This window comes from Papio anubis, chromosome 5, assembly GCF_008728515.1.
Source record: "Papio anubis isolate 15944 chromosome 5, Panubis1.0, whole genome shotgun sequence".
Lineage (NCBI taxonomy): Eukaryota > Metazoa > Chordata > Mammalia > Primates > Cercopithecidae > Papio > Papio anubis.
In genome coordinates this window covers 74,072,206-74,087,306 of record NC_044980.1, presented here as the reverse complement: position 1 = coordinate 74,087,306, position 15,101 = coordinate 74,072,206, and the positions used below count along the sequence as shown (strand labels likewise).

At 42.0% G+C, this 15,101-nt stretch overlaps 1 protein-coding gene and 1 long non-coding RNA gene across 8 annotated transcripts in view; one reads left to right on the top strand and one right to left on the bottom strand.

The window, feature by feature from the left end:
• Window positions 1-15,101, bottom strand: part of RASGRF2 (Ras protein specific guanine nucleotide releasing factor 2) — a 265,347-nt gene that overhangs the window by 59,552 nt on the left and 190,694 nt on the right. The gene's annotated exons all lie outside the window — the stretch shown is intronic.
• The window catches only part of LOC103885214, a 69,123-nt gene that overhangs the window by 2,269 nt on the left and 51,753 nt on the right, over window positions 1-15,101 (top strand). For 2 of the 4 annotated variants that reach the window (XR_004183967.1, XR_001903516.3), the window contains exon 3: window positions 8,461-8,573. The exons of the other annotated variants lie outside the window; for them this stretch is intronic. This is a non-coding gene — a long non-coding RNA (uncharacterized LOC103885214). The remainder of the gene's footprint in view (window positions 1-8,460; window positions 8,574-15,101) is intronic. 4 annotated transcript variants of the gene reach the window in all.

Here is a 15,101-nt window from a genome sequence, read left to right as displayed (position 1 = left end):
GGTGATGCAGGTGGTGCAGGTGATGCAGGTGGTGCGGGTGATGCAGGTGGTGTGGGTGATGCAGGTGGTGTGGGTGATGCAGGTGATGCAGGTGGTGCAGGTGATGCAGGTGATGCAGGTGGTGTGGGTGATGCAGGTGGTGTGGGTGATGCAGGTGATGCAGGTGGTGCAGGTGATGCAGGTGGTGTGAGTGATGCAGGCGGTGCAGGTTTGGACAAAGGCTGTGGCTGCAGATGATAAGAATTGTTGGTGCTGGCGGGGCTAAGATGTGCTGATCAATCAGATCTGAAGGTCTGTACTGAATTGAATAGTATTCTCCCCAAATCCATGTCCATGCAGAACCTGTGAAGGTTACTTTATTTGGAAATAGGGTCTTTGCAGATGTGACCAAGTTAAGATGTCAAAATGGATTATGGCGAGTCCTAAATCCAATGACTGGTGTCATTATTAGAGGGACATTTGGACACAGACACAGAGGGAAGAAGGCCATGTGATGAAAGAGGCAGATATTGGGAGTCCTGATGCCACCAGCTGGGGAACCCCAAGGATTGCCAGCAAACACCACAAGTTAGGAGGAGGCAAGGCAGGCTTCTCCCCTAGAGCCTCCAGAAAGTATGGCCCTCATGACACCTTGATTTTGGACTTCTGGCCTCCAGAACAGTGAGAAAATAAATTGTTGTTTTTTTAGCCACCCAGATTTAGGTAATTTGTTATGGAAGCCCTAAAAAATGAATTCAAGGCCTAAGAGAAAGAGGAATCAGGAATGGCTCCACTGTTCGGGACCTGTGCAGCTGGGTAGATGATGATGCCACTTCCTGAGATGGGGCAAGGGCAGGTTTGAGGGGGAAAATCAAGAGTTTGATTTTAGACATAGTTAAGTGTGAGATGCCTCTAGACATCTAATGATCACACTGGAAATGCATTGAGAGTATCAGCATTTAAACAGTACTTAAAAATCAGAAGCCTGGATGGGCTCACTTAGGTACAGAGTGCAGATGAGGAAAAGGTCAGATGAAGCCCATGGCCCCACAACCGGGAGACATTTGGTCAAAGAGCCAGCAAAGCAGACCAAAAGAAGGAGGAGAGCAAGTCCTGGAAACCCAGCACGTAAGTCTCACAGAACCCAAGAGGACAGGAAGTGTTTCAACAAGGAGGGAGTGATCATTGTGTCAAATGCCACTGAGAGGTTGAGTAAGACAAGGGGATTGGATTTGACTATCAAGCTATCAGTTTGTCAGTGACCTGGGTCAGTCATTCCAAGAGTGGTGGAGTAAAAGTCAAAACTGAGGGGAAAAAGAAGGTGATGAAGTGGAGATATTAAGTATGGCCAATTTTTTCAACACATTGTGCTTTGAAAAGAAGCAGAGGAAGGGAGCCATAGCTGGTGAAATGGGTAATATTAAGACATTGGTGCTGGGCACAGTGGCTCACACCTGTAATCCCAGCATTTTGGGAGGCCGAGGCGGATGGATCACCTGAGGTCAGGAGTTCGAGACCAGCCTGACCAATATGGTGAAAACCCGTCTCTACTAAAAACACAAAAATTATCTGGGCATGGTGGTGTGCACCGGTAGCTCCAGCTACTTGGGAGGCTGAGACCAGAGAATTGCTTGAACTCAGGAGGAGGAGGTTGCAGTGAGCCAAGGGGGAAATTGATGTCAGGAGAGAAAAGGGTAACTGCAGGAGAACAGTTCTTAAGGAGGTGAAAAGGGGTGGGATGGGGCAAAGCGGAGGGGTTGGTCCAAGAGCAATGTGGGAATGATTACTCCACAGCTGTGGGGAGAGGGCAGAGGCTGAGACCAAGTGCAGTGTGCTGGCGAAATCAGTGGAGGGAAGAGGTCATCCTTGACCATTTGTATCTGCTTTTGCTGGGAAATATGAGACAAGATCATCAGCCAAGCCTGCAAGGGGATGTGGAGCTCTGAGGAGAGGAGAAGGTGGTAAAGGGTAAAAGGCAGTGTAGGAACATGACTTTACTAGAATTGTCTGGCAGTACAGAATATCCATTTAAAATCTGAAGTCTTCTGGTGAGTCCCAGCAGCAGCACCTAAGAGTCTCTCCAGAGAACGGCTCCGCTGTGTCTGAGTGCCGAGTCTGCCTGACCCGGTCAATGTTCAGTCATGCTCTTGGTTGCTCCTACTCCCCACCTTTGATCCTTCCATCAGAACTTGCCAGGGGAGGCATCTGCTTTTCCTCATGTGCCCTGGAGGCAGTCACAGAGAGGAGAGGCTGAGGGGTCAGAGTGACAGCATCCCGGCCTACAGCTGCTCATGGGGGCTTCCATTTTCAATTCTGTGTCCCGCTTTGGAACTTACAGAAAGCCCAGCAAGAACACCACTATCATTGAGTGTGCACTGATGTGTGCAGTGACACCCCTGCAGTTAAGGATTTCAGACGGATTCTAACCAACTTGCTGTAGAATTCTACTCAAGTGGATTAGTTTAACAACAACTGACTGATTGAGATGATTCCAAATTTTAAGAATCTCTGGGTTTTGCAGTTTCTCTTGTTTGTGTCCCTACTGGTGATGCTTTTCTGCCCTGCCCCCTCATCCAAGGCTGCTGTGGGGCAGAAACAACACCTACGTCTTGGTTGGTCTTGAGTCCTCAGGACTCACCCAAAACAGGCCTTGGATAAATTGGCTGCTGTGTGTATGTATTATAGTGAGTTCTTCTAACTGCGTAAGTAGGAATTTCTGCTGGGAAGACCAGACTTGGACAGGCCAGGTCCTTTATGCTGATAGCCTTGCATCCATCACTCTGTCCACGGAGGGCCATGTAATATCACTTACGATGGTGCTAACAGCTCAGTGTGGTGATGCTTTAACTCCATACTGCCAGGATCATCCCGTCTCTTCACTCTGGGAAGACCTTGCCACCTATGACTTAAAGGCTGAAGTCATTTCACGAGGGGGATCAGGAGACACCCTAATTTCCCTTCTTTTAAAACCTCTCTGCAGTTTCATCCTCATTCTTTTCCTTTACCCCTGGGGAGAGCTAAAGATGTGCTGGGAAGAACATCTCAGAAGGGATTGGGAATTTTTAAATCGGGTTGGCTCAATGAGTGGCCTTAGAAAAGTCCCATCATCTCGGGTTCTCAGTGTCCTTTTTAGTCACACAAGGAGCTTATCTGGATGCCTCTAAGGTCCCTTCCTTAGTGTCTCCTTGGACGAAGCTCAGGTTGCCCACCATGCATCTGATGCCATCCTTTCCCTGACCTCAATTACCAGCCCCTCATCCCTCCCCCATCCTTCCCCTTCGGTATCCATAAATCCCTCCCATCTGCGTACAGAGGCCTCTCCTCAACACCGCCACTCCCTCACATGTGACAGTAGAGGCTGTGTCTGTCTTGCTTACCTTAGGTATCCTTAGAGTACCTGTAAGCAGACAAGGGCTTTTGGCAGGAGAAGTGAAGTTCACTGCTGGGCGCTGTGGCTCATACCTGTAATCCCAGCACTTTGGGAGGCTGACGTGGGTGGATCTCCTGAGATCTGGAGTTCGAGACCAGCCTGACCAACACGGTGAAACCCTGTCTGTACTAAAAATACAAAAATTAGCCAGGTGTGGTGGCATGCGCCTGTAAATCCCAGCTACTCGGGAGGCTGAGGCAGGAGAATTGCTTGAACCTGGGAGGTAGAGGTTGCAGTGAGCTAAAATGGCACCACTGCATTCCAGCCTGGGTGACAGAGCAAGACTCCATCTCAATAAATAAATAAATAAATAAAATAAAAGAAGAAAAGAAAAAAAGAAGTAAAGTATCACTTTACTTTTTGCCCCAGTAATCCACTGGTGCTTTGGTCCTGGGTGTTTCTTAGTGAAGTCAGGCAAGATCAATTCCATACACCTGACTGTGTCCATGAGTTTACATAAGGCCCCCTGAATGGAAACAGACCACAATCTCATCTTGTCTCTTTGAGGTTCAGTGATGCTGAGATATATCAGGTGGACCTATGTGGCACAGAACCAGGTCAAATGGTAGGAAAGGATGATGTGGCCTCCTGAGAGTCAAGTCACCAGAAGCAAAGAGGAGTCTGGCCTGGTGCACTGGAAGAAGCCCCAGGGCTTAGAGAAGGTGTAAGTAATATGGTCTGGATGAGTTAGCCCCAGGCTAGTTAGCAGAGATCTACACCGGACCCAGAAGTGGCCATGACGAGAGTGGGCGTCACAGAAACACCTCTGGAGATTGGTCAAAGCTTTGGCACAAGCAGCAGAGGCACACAGGACCAGCAGGTGGGGCTGTTGACATAGTTAGGACAGGACATCTGGCCTAGAGCAGCATCACCAGGCAAGGTCAGGTGGGTAATGTCAGGTGAAAACAGTGCTGGAAATTCTTGGAAATATTCCCAAGGAATTCTTTGAAAGATGGATTTTCCTGTGATGATCCATACTGATTGCAAGGTGAGAGAAGCAGCTATTAAATTATTAGAATTCAAGAACTGAAAAGAATCAGGCCTCGCTTTGGGGTCCAATACTGGAGGCCTGGAACATTGGGTTACATTTATACTTCCCTGCATGGAAAAGGGTCCCTACACGTGGTAGGGACTCGGTCTAACTGTTCGATTCTTTCCATTTTTTTAAATTGAAGATTTTTTATTCACTTTATCATTTGTGGATAAATATACCAACACAGACTGGTTCCATTTATGGGAAGACCTTGGTATTTCCTGAGTCAGGAGGTTCCTGAACCTCCCTGCTTTGGAATTTACCACACTTCTCCTCCCATCTCCTCCTCCCCAGGGTCCGTAACCACAAGACTTGAGGTATTGTAAAGTACTTTCAGTTCAGCAACTGAGGACTCAGAAGAGAGGCCTGTACACAGTTGTGAAACCTTAAGCCCCGGGAAAACGCCCACCTTTCAAGAGCAAGGTCGCACTGGGTCCCACCCGTGGGGAAGCCTCCATGCTGGCAGGCTGCGGATTGGCTCCGCCTGTCTTCCATGTCTCTGCAAAGTGTTAGCAAAGGCTATTTCTATCGTTTTAATGGAAAATGGCCGCTCAATGCTCAACGTTGAAAACTTTCAACATAGATTACTGAAAACTCTTAAAACATATTTGAGAGCCTCCAGGTTCCTCTTCTGCCCTGCCTAGATGCCTTCCCCTCACCTACAGAGGACTCTAATTCCTATAGAGGAATTTCATCATTCCTCCCTCTAGAATCCATACTTTGCTGATCAGGCCAATACTTACTAGTTGGAATGCAATTGCCAGAAGGCAACGGAAACTCCCCAAGAATTCCACCCCCTAAATCTGTGTTGCCATTGCTATTCATTCGACAAAGTCCTTTTTTAAAACCACAAATTCTGAAAGTATTTTCTAGGTAACTTCCCAAGAAATGATTTAACAGTCTAGAAATGATTCAACAGTCTACCAGATACTTGTAAAAAAATATTTTTTGCCAAATCAAGTCAAAATATTTGGTTAATATAAATATGAATTAATGAACCATATTCATTCTTAAACTTCATGAGGGTTATTATTTTTTTTTCATCAAACGTGGCCCAATTTTAAGGCCAGAGACCTTCATAACCACAATGAATGTGTCATTTTGGTTAGAAAAACAACTTTCCAAAAGTAAACTAACCCCTTGGACTTGAGGTCCTATGGAAAGACTGTAAAGTATACTAAACCCATGGAGTGAATGTGCAGGTTGCTGAGAAAATGCCCAGCCTTGAAGAAATGAAGATGGCCTTTGTGCTCTTCTCTCAAATTCAAGCCAGCTCTGTCTTACTCTTCAGAGGTAGGAGACCTCTGGGTTAAAAGGCCTAGAAAATACACTACATTGAAAGCATCATTTTTAGAATTCAAACATTATTGTTATTATTATTATTTTATAGCTAACATCATTCAGTGTTTACTTATGCCAGGGACTAAGCTCATTTAAGCTTCACAAGTCTGCAAGTCAGAATTATCCCCATTTTACAGAAAATAGTAACAATACAATGCTAACATTTATATAGTGTTTATTATATGCCGGGAACTATTCTAAGCAATTTACACATCTTAGCATATTTAACACCCACACTAACCTCATGAAGTAGGAGAAGTTTTGCACAGTACCACCAGGTTCCATTCACATCACTGATGATGTGACCACCGCAGTCATGGTTTCTCATTTCTCCACCTTCTAAGGGTTCTTGAATGAGTAAATGCCTCCTGGTGCAGTGGCCAGTCTAGCTCCCTGATTATACAGCATCTCATGCTGGGACACACACCACATCTGTACTTCTCCCAGGTCAGAAAAATAAAGGAACACTTATTCTAAGCACAGAACTTGATGTACACTCATACACACATAAACTTGGATCTCACAAGAACCCTCTAATTGCATGTTTCTTTTGTAGCTAGATCACATGTTGCACAAAAACTGCTTTGGCTGAAGATATTCTAAAGTAGTGAGTTTGGGGGGTCTGCAGAGCTGCATTTAAATTTGTGAGAGCACCTTATGTACCTATTTGGTTATTTCACTTAACGCACATTTCCCCAATATAGGTATACCTGTATTTGAATTAAGATGGTTAAAAATGGACGTTCTTTCATAAGCATAACTGAAGACAGGTAAAGGGCTAAGACAGAGAAGCGTTCCTCCTGTACTTTGGGGCTTGAGGGCTCACAAGCTAGAAATCGCACTTCCTAGGTTCTCCTGCAACTCAGGTTCTAAGTGCAAATAGAGTATCAAGGCCTAGAAGATGGAAGTGAGATGGAGGCTATTTTCCTGCTGCTGCAGCTGCCTCAGCTGGCAGGTGGTTATAGAGGCTAGGACTCTTCTGCAATAGGGTGGCAGCCTCCAGGTGTGGAGTCGCAGAGGCCGCCTCCGCAGAGGCAGCCTCCCATAGGGGCAACAGCAGCTTCCTGATCACTGACTGCAGCGAATTTGATGTCTTCTTGAGGCCAGCAATTCTAGCAGAGATGTCCTGCTTTCCCAGTGCCCCCCACCACAGAGACAGCAGCCCCCTTGACGGGCCAATTGTACATGGTGTTCCAGAAGTGATTCCTAGACGCCCAGCCTGGAGCCTACTCCTCCAGCCCTTCCTTCTTATATACCCAATTTCCTGTAACAAATCTCTTCCCATGGAAATTAGTTCATTTGTTTCCCCAGACCAAACTTTAATGGATAATATATAGCACGTGACAAACACCCAATGCCCAGGAATCAGCCTGCAATGCTCAATATTTGTACTTAGAAACCAGGAGCTGCCTTTTTCCTGTCAGATGTCAGAGGCAAACAAGGGAGTCAGTGCCCTGGCAAGTCTTGGCATTCAGTTAAAACAGCACATTCCAGCCAGGCGTAGAGGCTCACGCCTGTAATCCCGGCACTTTGGGAGGCCGAGGCGGGTGGATCACGAGGTCAGGAGTTCCAGACCAGCCTGACCAAAATGATGAAACCTAAATACTAAATATACTAAATCTACTAAAATATACAAAAATTAACTGGGCGTGGTGGCATGTGCCTGTAGTCCCAGCTACTCAGGAGGCTGAGGCAGAAGAATCATTTGAACCTGTGAGGCGGAGGTTGCAGTGAGACAAAATTGCACCATTGCACTCCAACCTGGACAACAGAGTGAGATTCCATCTCAAAAAAACAAAAAACAAAAAACCCAGCTCATTCCACATTTAGAGGTACCAGCCCCAGAGGGCTGAAGCCTGACTTCTAATTGATCTGTGTAATTTCTACTTAAATACACATACTTCTCACAATCAACTTCTCACCACTGTCCTGCATGTCCCCCACCACCCCCACAAAAGAAAAGAAAAAGAAATTCCAGCAGTGCAAAGGAGAATTTGTGCAGAGCCTTCTCTCTCAACTCTGAGTACCATCCTCAGCAAATCAGGCACTTTTGAGCCCATCTTTTGTGTGTGCTGAACCCCTATTAACTGAGCCCATATTTAGAAAACAGGTAGGTTATGAGTTTTTAAAAGCCTGCCTCAGTCTATGCTTGCCTGGCAGAATCTAACCTCCCCTTTAAATGAGAACCAATGACTGCAAGGGATCCTTCTTTTGTAGCTTCAGAAAAAAAAGGGTCTGACTGGCAAAATAAAATAATTTAAATAGAAGATGATAATGCATACAGGACAAAGGCTGGCAATGAGTTCCTTGGGGCCAACTATGTTTATAGTAATAATATCTTCATTATGAGGATTTTAACAAGGCACACTAAAGTTCATATTATGGGAATCTCTGTATACAAGGTGGAAAGAGGCTACACTAGGGACAAACAATATTTATATGTCTAAGAGATCCTCTGTAGCTACAGAATGTCTGGTAACATCAGCAAACTATACAAACTCTATGACAGGCAGATAGCATGTTCTCCTGAGGGATACATCATTGCCTCTTGCTCCTGAAGATTCCAAGAACTGGAGAGCAAGGATTTAACAGCATCTCCATCATACAGTGAGGTCATTCATTGCAGCTTATTCTCCATCATCAGCCCAGATGATGAAAAATGCTATTTTCTCTCAAGGTCATACCTCAGAAATGCTCTCTAATGACTGAAATGAAACCAAATCAGCAGACCATTGCACCAGCCGTCAGGAGGCCTTCTCTGTCAGTATGAACAACTCTGTCACCAGCAAGGTAATTTTCAGCTCTATGAGAACTTGCCTATGTATCAAAAATGCCTAGAGCTTTATGCTTTACTAACTTACTGTCTTGCTAAGGTGCAGTGGCCAGTTGTGCAATGACCCTAGGCAGGAATTCAAATAGAGTCCTTGACTCATCTGAAGCTCAGACCCTATGGTGTGAATGCAGTGATCACAGTGACAACCTCACACATAAATGTTCTTCTTAGGACAACATAATCCTCAGAAAGCATGGACAATTCCTTCAGCATCAGATAAGTTAACCTACCTACTCTAGTATAGGTTGGATATGATTAGAACTTTTTTTTTTTTTGAGACGGAGTCTTGCTCTGTCACCCAGGCTGGAGTGCAGTGGCCAGATCTCAGCTCACTGCAAGCTCCGCCTCCCGGATTCACGCCATTCTCCTGCCTCAGCCTCCCGAGTAGCTGGGACTACAGGCGCCCGCCACCACGCCCGGCTAGTTTTTTTGTATTTTTTAGTGGAGACGGGGTTTCACCATGTTAGCCAGGATGGTCTCGATCTCCTGACCTCGTGATCCGCCCGTCTCGGCCTCCCAAAGTGCTGGGATTACAGGCTTGAGCCACCGCGCCCGGCCATGATTAGAACTTTTATGGAAGCCAGGAAGAAAATGCTCACAGTTAAAAGCTCCTTTCTTACCTACCTTCAAAACCACAGTCCCTGATATTTGATTCCAGATACTGCAGCATTGAGGATGTTACGAAGCTTGCTTAGGAGTTTGTTGTTGCTGTTGTTTTTTAGGGACAGGGTCTTGTTCTGTCACCCAGGCTGGAGTGCAAGAATGTGATCATAACTCACTGGAGCCTCAACCACCTGGCCTCAAGCCATCCTCCCGTCTCAGCCTCCCAAGTACATGGGACTACAGGCACATGCCACCATACCCGGTTGATTTATTATTATTATTATTGTTGTTCTTATTTTGAGACAGAATCTTGCTCTGTCGCCCAGGCTGGAGTGCAGTGGTGCAGTGGCGCGATCTCAGCTCACTGCGATTGCACTGCAACACTGCAATCCCAGGTTCAAGTGATTCCCCTGCCTCAGCCTCCTGAGTAACTGGGATTACAGGCACCTGCCACCACACCCAGCTAATTTTTTGTATTTTTAGTAGAGACGGGGATTTACCATGTTGGCCAGGCTGGTCTCAAACTCCTGACCTCAGGTGATCCACCTGCCTTGGCCTCCCAAAGTGCTGGGATTACAGGTGTGAGCCACTGCACCCGGCCTATTTTTTATTTTGTAGGGACGAAGTCCTGCTATGTTGACCAGGCTGGTGTTGAACTGCTGACCTCAGGCAATCTTCCTACCTTGGCCTTGCAAAGTGCTGGGACTACAGATATGAACCACTGCACCCGACCTCCTTCAGAGTTCTAACTAGGATTTTCCTTATAATAAGACCCCCGGGAGAGGGTTCAAAAAGAGTTCATCTAACACATATCAACTTTTGCTCTGAAGAGAATTCAAAGTTCCAAGGCTGCTATAAAACTCTCTAGGCACTGCTGTTAGCTTAGACACTAGTCACTAATAAAACAGGTCTTTCTCTAAAGATAAAATGAGAATAATAATATGAACAGAAAACGGCTAAGCCAGTAAAACAACAGAAACAAGAATAAATGAAAGTATGTGCTCTTTTTAACAGGTTTATTGAGGTGTAATTTACATGCCACAAAATTCACCCATTATAAGCACATAGTTCACTGATATTTAGTAAATTTATAGTTTTGAAATCATAACCACAATTCAATTATAGAACATTTCTATCACTCCCAAAATATCCCTAGTGCCAATTTGCAGTCAATCCCTGTTTCTACCCCCAAGCCAGGCAATCACTAATCAGTTTTCGGTCTTTATAGATTTACTCTTTCTGGATATTTAATGTAAAGGAATCATAGCGTATGTGGTCTTTTGCATCCAGATTCTTTCATTGAACACCGGAATCAGCAAACTACTGTGTTCTTGTAAATAAGGTTTTTGTAAATAAGGTTTTTTACAAAACTGCCTGTTTTTGTAAATAAGGTTTTACCAGAACACAGCCACACCTAGGCATTCATATACTGTCTATTGCTGCTTTAGCACTACAAAGGCAGAGTTGGGAAGTTACAACAGAGACCATCTTGTCCACAAATCTGAAATATTTACTACCTGACCCTTTAAAAAAACATTTGCCAACCTCTAACTTAGCATATTTTTGCATTTCATCCATGTTGTAGCATGTCTCAGTCATTCATTCCTTTTTACTGCAGAACATTTTGAAATATATCACATTTAATATACAGCATGATTATTTATATATTAATATATCACATTTATATTCATGTGTATTAATATATCACATCTGACTATCCATTCATTTGCTAATGGACATTTGGATTGTTTCTAATTTGGGGCCATTATGAATAATGGAGCTATAAACATTCATGTATAAGTTTTTGTATGAACATATGGGTTCATTTCTCATGGCAGACACCTAGTACCCAGGAACGAAATTGCTGGATTCTACGGTAAGCTTACGTTGAACCTTATAAGAAACTGGCAAACTGTTTTCCTAATGGCTGTACCATTTTACGTCCCCACTAGTAATGTATGAGGGTTCCTGTTTCTCCACATTCTCACTGCCTGTTGGTACCATCTGTCAATTTTATTGTGCTATTCTAACAGGAATATCATGTGGTTTTAATTTGTATTTCTTCCAATGACTAATGATGTTAACATCTTTTCATGTTTTATTTGTCTTCTTTGATGAGCTGTCTATTCAAATCTTCCACCTATTTTTTCTTTTCTTTTCTCAGGTTATCTTATTATTGAGGTGTAAAACCTCGTTATATATTTCGTATAGAATTCCTTATCAGATGTGTGATTTGCAGATATTTTCTCCCATTTCTCTATGGGTTGTCTGTTCACCTTCTCGATGGTGTCCTTTGATACTCAAAAGTTTCCAATTTTGATGAAGCCCAATATATCAAATTTTAAAATTTATAGATCTTGTTTTTGGTGTTGTATGTAAAAAATTTTTGCCTAACCCAATCCACTAACAATTTCTCCTGTGTTTCTTATCGAAGTTTCATAATTTTAGCTCTTAACATTTAGGATTAATCTTTTTGCTTGTAGCTGTCCAATTTCCTTAACACCATTGTAACTATTGAATTGCATTGACACCTTCACAGAAAATCAACAATTTTAAATGTAAGAACTTATTCCTAGAATCCTGGAATTCAGTTCCATTGATCTATATGACTATCTTTTTGCTAATACTGTATTATCTTGCTAACTGTAGTCCTATAGTAAGTTTTAAGGCAGGAAGTATAAGTCTTCCAACATAGTTCTTATTTTTTCAAGATGGCTTGACTATTGTGAGTCCTTTGTATTTCCACAGAAGTGTTAGCATCCTACCAAAAACAAAGCTTGCTGAGGTTTCCAATATTTGTATTTAAAGCTATACTTTTTCTTTAAGGATCAGCTTGTCTATTTCTGTAAATGAGCCTGATATGGTTTGGCTGTGTCCCCACCCAAATCTCATCTTGAATTGTAATCCCCATAAACCCTATCAGAAGGGACCTGGTGGGAGGTAAGTGAATCACAGGGGTGGTTTCACCCATGCTCTTCTCGTGATAGTGAGTGAGTTCTCATGAGATCTGATGGTTTTATAAGCGTCTGGCATTTCCCCTGCTGGCACTCATTCTCTCTCCTGCTGCCCTGTGAACAAGTGCCTTCTGCCATGATTGTAAGTTTCCTGAGACCTCCCCAGTCATGTGGAACTGTGAGTCAATGAAACTTCTTGTCTTTATAAATTGCCCAGTCTCAGGTAGGAATATTTCTTCATAGCAGTGTGAGAACAGACTCATACAAAGCCTATTGGTATTTTGATAGGAACTGTGCTGAATCTATGAATCAGTTTGGGGAAAATTTCCATCTTAACAAATATTAAGTCTTCCAGTCAACGTACTTGGTATCTCTCTCCACTAATGCCTCTCAGCAATGTTTTGTACTTTATAGGACTTTAGCTTTTTTTGTTAAATGTATTTTTAAGTACTGGATTCTTTTAAATGATGTTGTGAATAGAATTGTTTTATTAATTTAATTTTTGGATTGTTCATCATTAATATACAAAATACAATTGAGTTTTATATATTGATCTGGTATCCTGCAACTTTGTTGCACTTATTAGTTTGAGTAGGGGCTTTTTGTGGGTTCTTTAAGGTTTTCTACAGACAACATCATGTCATCTATGAATAATGACAGTTTTATATCCTCTTTTGTAATCAGACTATCTTAAATTATCTTTTTCTTATCCCATTTTAAAGATACTCCAGCGCAATGTTGAATAGAAGTGGCAAGAGCAGGCATCCTTGATATTGTTCTTTACATCAACAGGAAAGCATTCAGTCTTTCACCACTACGTATGTTAACTGCAGGTTTTTCATAGATGCATTTTTATCAAATTAAGGAATTTTCATTCTATTCTTACTTTATTGAATGGGTATTAAATTTTTTGAAATGTTTTATCTATTTTAAGATAATCATATGGTTTTTATCATTTATTATTTATATGATGTATTATATTAATTGACTGATGTTAAACCAACCCTGCATTTCTAGGAAAAATCCTATTTGGTCATAGTGTTAATCCTTTTCATAAGTTGCTCGATTTGGTTTGCTAACATTTTATTGAGAATTTCTGCATTTTACTCATGAGGGATATTAGTTTGTAATTTTCTTCTTGTATCTTTGTCTGACTTTGGTATCAAGGTAATGCTGGCCTCATAAAATGAATCAAAAATGTTTTCTTCTCCATTTTCTGGAAGATTTTGTGAAGGATCAGCATTGTTTATTCTTTAAACATTGGGTAGAACATTTAAATAATAAATAATGGTAGAAATGACCTGTGAGCCCATCTAGGTCTGTAGTTTTCTTTTGGGAAAAACTTTAATTACTAATCCAATTTCTTTACTATAGCTCTGTTCAGATTTTCTTTTTTCTTCTTCTGAATCAGTTTTGATCATTTTTGTCTTATTAGAAATTCATCTCATTTGTTGTAGGGACCCTTAGTTCCCCCCCAACTTTCTTTCTTTGTCCTGACAGGGCAACATAAAGTACCTTGACACAGCTGCATGCCCTCCGCTGCAGGCTTGAACCCACGCTGAAGGCTTGCACATTCCCAGGCAAGATAAAGTTGTTTAGAGTGTTGCCCAAAACACTGAAAGGTCAAACATGTTGCTAAAAATGTAGAAACTAGCCCAAGCCCTGAGTCAAATTCCCTAATCCCCCATATAATTTCCATAACATGACTCCCTCATTATAGACATACCTGACCAGAACATCTCCTGTCTCTCTATCTGCTGAGAGGACTCTGAAGCCTTCTGTGTATAAGATCTCCTAATAAATGCTTTAGACCAGTCACCCTAGTGTTCAGTACTTCTTTCTTTCTTGGAATCGTAACCAGCTTCTATCTCAGGATGGTCTGGGGTAGTTCCTTATGGGAACTCCACTGCTGCCAGTTTTGGGCATGGGTTTGGTTGGAGAGAACATTTGTTTGCATAAAGCTGTTCACAATATTTCCTTATAATTGTTTTAATCTCTGTAGGGTTGGTTGTGATGTTTCTGCTTTCATCCCTGATTTTGGTAATTTGTGTCTTATCTTGTCTTTTATTGATCAATCTAGTTTAAGGTTTGTCAATTTTGTTGATCTTCTTAAGCTGCACTTCTGGCTTTTTAAAAATTGTCTGTAATGTTTTTTTCCTGTTTTCTATTTCACTGATTTATGCTCTAATCTTTCCTTACTTCTGTTTGCTTTGGGTTTGGTCTGCTTTCCTTTTACCAATTTCTGAGGGCGTCTTTTATGAAACATGTTATGTAAAAAACTAATTTCTGAAGGTGGAAACTTCAATGACTGATTCGAGATCATTTTTCTTTTCTAATATAGATGTTGAAATACATACATTTCTCTCTAAACACTGCTTATCTGAATCTCGTACATTTTGGTATATTCTGTTTTTGTTTTCATTTGTTTCAAAACATTTTCTAATTTTTCTTAAGAAGACATACAAATGGCCAACAGGTGAAAAAAAATACTCAATGTCACTAATCATCAGCAAAATGCAAATCAAAACCACAATGAGATATCACCTCACCCCAGTTAGAATGGCTATTACCAAAAAGACAAAAAATAAATTCTGGCAAGTATGTGGAGAAAGGGGAACTCTGTGCACTATTGGTGAAAAGGTAAATTAGTACAGCCATTATGGAAAACAGTGTGGCGGTCTCTCAAAATACCAAAAATAGAACTACCATATGGTCCAGCAGCCCCATTACTGTGTATATATATACACAAAGGAAATGAAACCAGTATGTCAAAGAAATATCGATTTTTTTATTTGACCCATGAGTTATTTAACAATTTGTTGTTTAATTTCTAAATAATTGAGACTTTTCAAGTTTATTTCTATTATTGATTTCTAACTGTGTTCTCGAAACATGCCTTTCATAATTTCAGACTTTTAAAATCTAGTG